Below are 10487 nucleotides of genomic sequence, written 5' to 3' on the forward strand. Positions count from 1 at the left end.
ATACTGAACTTAACCATTTTTAGATCGTGTATATGCTACTTTATATTTTTTTACTTCGTAACAATTGTTGCTATATAAGTATAATTGTGTAGATTTCATTTTTTAAAACATATATGCTTGTTATAATGTCTTCTCATAATATGTTTGATGTATGTGGAGATTATTTGCTAATTTAGATACTTGATTTGATGCTTTACGATGTAATTGTTTTTTTTTTTTTTTTTGTTTTGTTTTTTGTGAGGAATTTGTTAATTGATGCCGTTATCTTTTGTATATACTGTGGTGTTTGTTATGCTCTTTGTCCTGATGAAGATCGAAACGCTTCATTTGAACTGTGAATAGACACACCTGTGTAATTAGTGCAATGCAGTCTGTCGGCAGGTGCCGGCGATTGTAATTTGACTGCCCAGACTTTAAAAAGAGAACCGGCGCGTAACACGGTGCGCCTGGACCAGGGGTAGAGTGTGCTGCGTGGGCGTGGGCGTGGGCGTGGGCGTGGGCGTGGGCGTGGGCGTGCGGGCGTGGGCGTGGGCGTGGGCGTGGGCGTGGGCGTGGAATGAGCCGGACTCTGAAATCAGGGACGTGTCATACTATTGTATTGTCTGTTTTGTAATCTGGGTCTTTACCGTACTTAATTCAAGTTGATATACTGTGTTTAGATTGTGCGTGGATCTAGAAGAGACAGACGCTCACTCTAACCTTTGGTGGGGGGTTTATTTCTGTGTGTTGGAGTTTGCTGTGATGTATAGATATTGGTTATCTTGTTGGTTATTAACAGTTATTTGATATCTTGTTTGCTATTAACAGTTATTTGATTACTTATGGTTCATTGAGCCAGTTTGTTGTGTGTGTGTGAGTGTGTACTGTTACTTATGATTTGTTATTGCATTGAGATTTAAGTTCACTAATTTATTGTTAGAGTTATTTTCTTACTCTGCAAAAGTCTGTAGTGGGTGTGTCTGCCCCTATTATCTATTACACAACGAATTAACTTGAGTTAATTGTATTGGTATGGTTAAGGTCGCTAATTCCCCTGTTAATTGTGTAATAAACCGTTTCGTCGAGTTGCTGTTCTTTGTGACGTGACTTCACAAGCTGTCCTCCCTTTTATAGGCTGTTAGAAATCATATCAATAACTACCGGACCCCGGGTTAAAGGCGGTGGCAGCGGCACTCTATGGTATAGACCAATTAATTAATCAGTTGCGTGAGAAAGAAGGTTCATTACAATGTGTGTGGGTACTATTGTTTGTTTAACTTCAAAATCTTTCTATCTTCAGATTTTGGATGTGTTAAGTTTTCTTTGTTTCAAATCCCGATTCAGCCACGCTGCCAACACCGTCGCGTTTTGAACTTGATTCTTTAGAACTGTATTGACGGGATAAGCCAGATGTCTTCCCCAACATCATAATCACTTTGTATAGATGGTCACATTTCTGCTGAGATTTAAACTGTATCCATTATCCAGAATTGTCCTTGAGTGATGGGTTAGAAATCGAATTGCTGCAGGGGGAAAACAAGTCGCTCTCCTCAGACAGCAGAAACGAAACTCTAAAGCCTATTGAGATAGGGCCCGTATCCGCTAGCGATCTTGCGTTTTTTTTTTTTTTTTTTTTTTTTTTTTTTTTTTTAAATATAGTTTGTCAAAGACTCATCTTTTGAAGTGCAATAGAATGTTGCTTTAGTCATTTTACAATAGCTTCCAGTACCGGGAGATTGGAGATTTACAGGGTCTGAAAAAGGCTGTGTCCGGTAATGTTTACTGTATTCCAACTTTAGTTAATATGCACCCCTTGCCCCTCTAGGGTTCAGAAGAGAGCCTCCTCTATACAGGAGGCAATGCAAAGTGCACGGTGGCACTGAACGTGTAGGTGTTCTATACTTACCAGTGTGGAAAACGAGGTCCTCCTAGTTTCGTCATGGTTCTCTTTGAGTTAAATGCTGGTAGGAAATCCATTTTGAATGCAGCAGTATTTAGCTTGTTGATGTATTGGCCCGACCTGTGTGGGATTTGTGTTGTGTCAGTTAAGTACTTGTATGGTAATGTTAGACTGTGAGTATAGCTGCACAGTTAAGCAATTTCCACTGATGCCATTATGGACCCTCTCTCAAGCCCAACATCTCAAAAAAAAAAAAAAAAAAATTCATTCAATTACAGGCTCACTTTTAAATCTATGCAATTTTAGATAAGCCTTAATGATAAGCAACTAACATGGGTGCTTAAAGAAACTCTATTTATTGGAAATTTAAAATAAATTGTATTCATTTACACAGTATGCCATGGAACAGATGACTCATCTTGATAGCCTGCACTCTAAATAAATACATCCATTAATTAATGCAGCATGTGTTTAGAGTAACCAGAGGCTGCTGTTAGATTGATAAGCCACTGCTGTCTTCAACCATTAAACGGGGATTGAGGCCCCATCCATGGGTTTCTACAGTCCAGTTGAAATCACCCAAGTTGTGTAATTTAAAGGTATTGAATTCACCCAGACCAGGTGAACTCTGCCTAAGTGCTGGGAATGTTTTAATACAGGATGTATCTGCACTTCTATTTCATGTGCTTTCTCTTGTTAGGTCTGTGTGCTCAACATCCTTTCAGCAGAAACCCCTGCAAGAACAGAAGAAGCAAACAGTTTCTTTTGTCCAGAATTTAATAATTCTTTGCTCCCCCACATTGTGGTAAACAGGCTACAATATTTATTTATGCAAATGTGCTGCCAGTAGTTCAATTGATAACGTAAATGACTTGCCAGCCATCCACATTATCTGGAACTGGATCAGACTAACTTTGTTTTAAAAGAAACTGCCATGGTAACAGAATACATATGGGTGGGCTGATAGGCCATGGGATGGAGAGGGAAGGCAAAATCATCAAAAACTGAGCAAAGCCACTGATGCACAGAGAGACAAGCAGGTTAACACAGACACTGACCCACAGACACTGACAGACAAGCAGAAAATAAAACACACAGACACTGATAGACAGACAGGCGGGTTAACAAACACACACAGATACTGACAGACTGACAGACAGACAGGCAAGCAGGTTAACAAACACACACTGACAGACAGATGAGCAGATTAACACATACACAGACACTGACCCACAGACACTGACAGACAAGCAGGTTGAAAAACAGACACTGACAGACAGACAGACAAGCAGGTTAACAAACACACACAGACACTGACAGACAGACAAGCAGGTTAACAAACACACACAGACACTGACAGACAGAAAAGCAGGTTAACAAACACACACAGACACTGACAGACAGAAAAGCAGGTTAACAAACACACACAGACACTGACAGACAGAAAAGCAGGTTAACAAACACACACAGACACTGACAGACAGACAAAAGCAGGTTAATAAACACACACAGACACTGACAGACAGACAAGCAGGTTAACAAACACACACTGACAGACAGACAGACAGACAGACAAGAAGGTTAACAAACACACACAGACACTGACAGACAGACAAGCAGGTTAACAAACACACACTGACAGACAGACAGACACAGACAGACAGACAAGAAGGTTAACAAACACACACAGACACTGACAGACAGAAAAGCAGGTTAACAAACTGACACTGACAAACAGACAAACAAGTTAACAAATTGACACACTGACAGACAGACAAGTTAATAAACTGACTCACACTCTGACAGACAGACAAGCAGGTTAACAAACAGACACTGACAGACAGACAAGCAGGTTAACACACACACACACACACTGACAGACAGACACAGACAGACAGACAACAGGCAGGTTACACACACACACACACACACACACACACACACTGACAGACAGACACTGACAGACAGACAAGCAGGTTAACACACACACACACACACACTGACAGACAGACACTGTCAGACAGACAAGCAGGTTAACACACACACAGACACTATGAAGGTATGAAACGGAGACTAACAGAAGTAGATTGGAGTAAAATAGAGAAAACATCCACAGAAAAAGGATGGCTGTGTTTTAAAAATGTAATACTAGAGGCACAAAACAATTACATCCCAAAAGTAGACAAATCTAAATCTAAAACTAAATTGCCCCAATGGTTTACTAAATCAATTCAAAAGTAAATTCAGTGAAATGTTTAGTGTTTAAAGGGGACCAAAAACAAAGTACACAGAAAGAGTACACAGAACTGCAAACGCAAGTCAAAAAGGAAGTTAGAAAGGCCAAGAGAGAAATAGAAACGAACATTGCTAAGGGGGCTAAAACCAATTCCAAAATGTTTTTCCAATATTACAACAGCAAGAGAGCATTCAAAGAGGAGGTTAAATGTTTAAGAGAAACAAATGGCAAAATCGTAGATGAAGAAAAAAAAATAGCAAATATATTAAATGATTACTTTTTACAGGTTTTTACAATGGAAGATACTGACAACATGCCCCACATGTCATCCAGTTCCTATCCAGTTTTAAATAACTTTAGCATAACTGAGGCAGAAGTGTTAAAGGGACTAGGAGCTCTTAAAATAAACAAATCCCCTGGGCCGGATGAGATCCTCCCAATAGTACTCAAAGAAATGAAAGAAGTAATTTACAAACCGCTAACCAAGATCATGCAGCAGTCTCATGACACAGGGGTGGTAACGACAGACTGGAAAATTGCTAACGTAATACCGATCCACAAAAAGGGAAATAAAACTGAACCAGGTAACTACAGACCAATAAGCCTGACTTCTATTATATGCAAACTTATGGAAACTGTAATAAGATCCAAAATAGAAAATTACCATATTGTAACAGTATCCTGGGAGACAGTCAGCATGGTTTTAGGAAAGGGAGATCGTGTCTAACTAACCTGCTTGATTTTTTTGAGGATGCAGCATTGATAATGGATAATTGCAAAGCATATGATATGGTTTATTTAGATTTGTAGAAAGCTTTTGACAAAGTCCTGGATAAAAGATTAATTCTCAAACTGAACGCAGTTGGGATTCAAGGAAATGCATGTACATGGATTAGGGTGGTTAACCTGTAGAAAACAGAAAGTTCTGATTAGAGGAGAAACCTCAGAATGGAGTGTGGTAACCAGTGGAGTACCACAGGGATCAGTATTAGGTCCTCTGCTATTCCAAATCTACATTAATGATTTAGATTCTGGTATAGTAAGCAAACTTGTTAAATTCGCAGATGACACAAAAATGAGAGGAGTGGCAAACACTGTTGCAGCAGCAAAGGTCATTCAAACTTATCTAGACAAGATTCAGAACTGGGCAGACACATGGCAAATGACATTTAATAGAGAAAAGTATAAGGTACTGCAAGCAGGAAATAAAAATGTGCATTATAAATATCATATGGGAGATATTGAAATTGAGAAGGAAGGAATCTATGAAAAAGACTCAAGAGTTTTTGTTGACTCAGAAATGTTTTCATCTGAATAATGTGGGGAAGCTATAAAAAAGGCCAACAAGATGCTCAGATATATTGTGAAAAGTATTGAATTTAAATCAAGGGAAGTAATGTACAATGCATTAGTAAGACCTCATCTTGAATATTGTATTCAGTTCTGGTCACCTCGCTACAAAAAGAATATTGCTGCTCTAGAAAGAGTGCAAAGAAGAGCGACCAGAATTATTCCGGGCTTAAAAGGCATGTCATATGCAGACAGGCTAAAAGAATCGAATCTGTTCAGTCTTGAACAAAGAAGACTACGTGGCGACCTAATTCAAGCATTCAAAATTCTAAAAGGTATTGACAATGTCGACACAAGGGAATTTTTTGACCTGAAAAAAATAAACAAGTGGAGATTAGACAAAGGGGCATTAAAAACAGAAAATAGGAGGCACTTTTTTACACAGAGAATTGTGAGGGTCTGGAACCAGCAAGGACAGATACAATGTTGTTGAAGCTGACGCCCTGGGATCCTTCAAGAAGCTGCTTGATGAGATTTTGGGATCAATAAGCTACTAACAACCAAACCAGCAAGATGGGCCGAATGGCCTCCCTCGTTTGTAAACTTTCTTATGTTCTTATGTTCACTGACACACTTAGAGACAGACAGACAGACAAGCAGGTTAATAAACAGATAGAGACAGAAAGATAAAGACAGACCTGGTTATTACAGGCAGCTGTAACATATGAGGGCATGGTCGTTTTTGATATAACCTTTAAAAACAGATTTATCACACCCACATAAACTTACTTACACTGTCGCTTAAAATGAGATATTAAAAGTACTACTGATCAAAACTAATGCACACGCACATTACAAAGTATGGTGCCATCATAGTTTATGATACAAACAATATCTGTACTGCTTTAGTAAGCATTTTGCAGTCTAAATATTTTAAACGACATGAAAAAGTGAACAAGCTCTGCCAGCAACATCGGCTGCAGAAAGTCCAGCGTTGTCGTTTGCAGAGCACCACTCGACTGCGTTCGTATTTCTCGATCTTGCTCCCCAAAATAAGCTGCACATGAGTGAACGTACGTAATAAATCGTACTCAGGGCTCCGCCTCACCCCGCCTCCCCTTCATGAAACATTCCTCCGGTATAATGATGTATTAACCCCCTTTCGCGTGTGCAACCAGGACAGAGGGGAATGAGGGTACTGGTTAAAATCTCTCCAGCTCAACTGCAGTAAATCTCGTTCAGAACTAGAAAGGTTTTTTTGTTTATTTTTCCCTATCACTCCGGGGGGGCTGAAATGGTGGCCATATATATATATATATATATATATGTGTGTGTGTGTGTGTGTGTGTGTGTGTGTTTTGTATTTTCCGGCACATCGCCAAGCCCTGTGTACTGCAGCAGCAGAAGCTGACATTATTAGGGTTACCTCTTCTAATGTAACCCGACCCGCTCAGTGGCCCTCCTTCCAGTGCTGCTTATATCCTGTTGCTATGAATACAGCGCCGCTTCTGTTGCGTTCAAACCAGGGGTTTTTCAGTTTTCAGTCCTGATGACCGTCCATCATAACAGACCATTTCATTTGTCTGATTATTTTCAGTTTGTTAACCTTGTATTTGTGGGGGTGAACGCTGCCAAGTTATGTATGTAAGTTAAGTTATGTAACTTTTGACGTCTGACTTTTTTTTTTTTTTTTCCCCGCACTCCCAGATTTAACATTGGTCATGGATGACCGTACCTAAGATAACGTTGTGCTCGTCAAATTCTTTGAAACCGGGCGTTGATGTTGAAAAGTTAGTGTGCTGGTGTTTGCGATTCCGATTGACGTTGCGCTTGAACCCGACACAGCGGCGGAATTGTCATTGTAACTGAACCATATAAAGCATCCATTTGCAGTTCCGTTACGCCTGTATTGGTCGTGTGATCATTCTTGTGTTTTAGAATACACAGTTACTGTGTGACGTTGTTCATGTTGCTTTTTAGTGTCATTGTAATAATATTTGTAATTACGGCAGCGTAATTGTACATTGAACAAAATAGATTGCAATTGTAATTTCAAATTCGGAGCAATTCAGCTGCAATAGTTCTAGTCATTCTCATTGCTCCAGGTCTGGTGGTTACACGGTCCTAAGTGTACTTGACACTCTTTTCCATGTGCAATTACATGCTGTGCAAATCCAGGTTACAGTAATTTATAAACTAAGCAGTGGAGGGGTTATTAGGATGGCTTTTTTGATTGGTTACAAACTGTCCCAGCTTGTTTAAAAGCGAATGAAGTTAAACAGAAACAAACACTTCAATGCCAAGTATGGCAGAGACCTGTGAGCTGTGCGGGGCCTGACAGATCAAGCATTGTCTCTTTCACTTCACATGAAACTAAAAAGAAATGGGGAACACTGAGTGGTTTCAGCACCCGGCTGTAAATCTCGTTCAGAACTAGAAAGGTTTTTTTTATTTTTTTTTTTTGGGGGGGGGGGGGGGGGGGGGGGGGGGGGAGGGGGGGGGGGGGGGGGGGGGGGGGGGGGGTATATACAGAGGTATGTGTCTCAGTTTTGAAATGCAAAGCGACACTTTCTTAGTAGCGATTGAACAATGCAATTATTTTAGAATATTTTTGCAGCATTTTGTGGAAAAGAGGCAAAGGTACCTGAATCGGGCCTTTTTATTTTTGGTCACCGTGCTGCAATGTGCATTTAACTAATTATTATTATTTGATTTCACCAATTGTACTTAACAGAATCAGAAACAAACAAACAAACACCCGCATGACATTCACAATCTGCTGTGATAATGACACACACACGTTTAGAAAGTGGACCGTGATAGCTGGGAATGTGTTTTACAGGAGGAGACAGTTGCGTGGTCTGAGGGATTGAGCAAAGAGCTGGTGCAGGCTGGCTTCACAGACCCAGACTGATATGTTAATCTTGAATTGCCATCCCCAATGTTAACTTGGGTAGTTCAAGACTGTGACACTGTCCACATTTCCAGATCAAATTCTGTGACAGTACGGTACTGTTGGGAAAAGCACAGACATTGCCTTGTGCAGTCTCTGAAACTATGACTACTTCTACTATTATTATTAGTATTATTGTTGTTATTTGTTTATTTAGCAGATGCCTTTATCCAAGGTGACTTACAGAGACTAGGGTGTGTGAACTGCATCAGCTGCAACGTCACTTACAACAGCGTCTCACCTGAAAGACGGAGCACAGGGAGGTTCAGTGACTTGCTCAGGGTCACACAGTGAGTGAGTCTGGATTTGAAGCGGGGACCTCCTGGTTACAAGCCCTTTTCTTTAACCACTCGACCACACTAATATGAAAGGACTCCTTACTGTATGTATCAGGGGTGGGAATAAGACTCCTGCTGCATAGCAGTTTCACCCTGTAGCGGGGAGCCCTGCCCCCGTGCGTATTTTTGTGTTGGTGTGTATATATAATATAATGGTGCTCAGGGTATAAATCGGGCTATGTAGCACGAGTGTTGTTAAAATGTATATTGTTTTTATTTAGACACGGGGATTGCACAATCACTCCACGTGCAGATAAAGTGTATATTAAGAACATAAGAACATAAGAAAGTTTACAAACGAGAGGAGGCCATTCGGCCCATCTTGCTCGTTTGGTTGTTAGTAGCTTATTGATCCCAAAATCTCATCAAGCAGCTTCTTGAAGGATCCCAGGGTGTCAGCTTCAACAACATTACTGGGGAGTTGATTCCAGACCCTCACAATTCTCTGTGTAAAAAAGTGTCTCCTATTTTCTGTTCTGAATGCCCCTTTTTCTAAACTCCATTTGTGACCTCTGGTCCTTGTTTCTTTTTTCAGCCTGAAAAAGTCCCTTGGGTCGACACTGTCAATACCTTTTAGAATTTTGAATGCTTGAATTAGGTCGCCACGTAGTCTTCTTTGTTCAAGACTGAACAGATTCAATTCTTTTAGCCTGTCTGCATATGACATGCCTTTTAAGCCCGGAATAATTCTGGTCGCTCTTCTTTGCACTCTTTCTAGAGCAGCAATATCTTTTTTATAGCGAGGTGACCAGAACTGCACACAATATTCAAGATGAGGTCTTACAAGTGCATTGTACAGATTTAACATTACTTCCCTTGATTTAAATTCAACACTTTTCACAATGTATCCGAGCATCTTGTTAGCCTTTTTTATAGCTTCCCCACATTGTCTAGATGAAGACATTTCTGAGTCAACAAAAACTCCTAGGTCTTTTTCATAGATTCCTTCTCCAATTTCAATATCTCCCATATGATATTTATAATGCACATTTTTATTTCCTGCGTGCAGTACCTTACACTTTTCTCTATTAAATGTCATTTGCCATGTGTCTGCCCAGTTCTGAATCTTGTCTAGATCATTTTGAATGACCTTTGCTGCTGCAACAGTGTTTGCCACTCCTCCTACTTTAGTGTCGTCTGCAAATTTATCAAGTTTGCTTACTATACCAGAATCTAAATCATTAATGTAGATTAGGAATAGCAGAGGACCTAATACTGATCCCTGTGGTACACCGCTGGTTACCACACTCCATTCTGAGGTTTTTCCTCAGATTGGGATGTGGGCACATGGATTTACGTGCTGGGATTCCAGTGAAGGATTAATTAGTAATTGAATCTCGGCACAGCTGTGTATGTAGAGGCATGAGTCCCTCACGCAGGGTTGGGGGTTCAGGGTGAAAGAATGGGAGAGAGGAGAGTAAAAACTAAAATCTGTCAACTGAAATAACAATTGCTACTCGTGCTGACGTGATGTTTGTTTGTTTTGTGTGCAGTTTTCTTTTTTTTTCTTGTTGCTGTTTTGGTTAAACTGTTTGTTTGTTTGTTTATTAAACCGCACAAGCAGCGCATTCACAATTCACTCGGCACTCTGTGTGTGTCTTCCTGGCCCTACATCTCCACACAAGCTAACCTGTCACACGCCCATTCCAGGTTTTAAGCCACAGTGTATAGGTAACAAGCTCAGGTGTGCCTTATTAAAACAGGAATGGATCAAGCTGCTATGCAGTAGGAGTCATATTTCCAACCCTGTGTATGCTCCTGTGTCATGCTGGCATGCTATTTCAATTCTTT

The 10487-nt window shown here is 40.3% G+C and overlaps 1 pseudogene; it reads left to right on the forward strand.

The window, feature by feature from the left end:
* The window catches only part of LOC121316459, a 98488-nt pseudogene that overhangs the window by 421 nt on the left and 87580 nt on the right, over positions 1 to 10487 (forward strand).

The sequence above is a fragment of the Polyodon spathula genome, chromosome 5, assembly GCF_017654505.1.
Source record: "Polyodon spathula isolate WHYD16114869_AA chromosome 5, ASM1765450v1, whole genome shotgun sequence".
NCBI lineage: Eukaryota > Metazoa > Chordata > Actinopteri > Acipenseriformes > Polyodontidae > Polyodon > Polyodon spathula.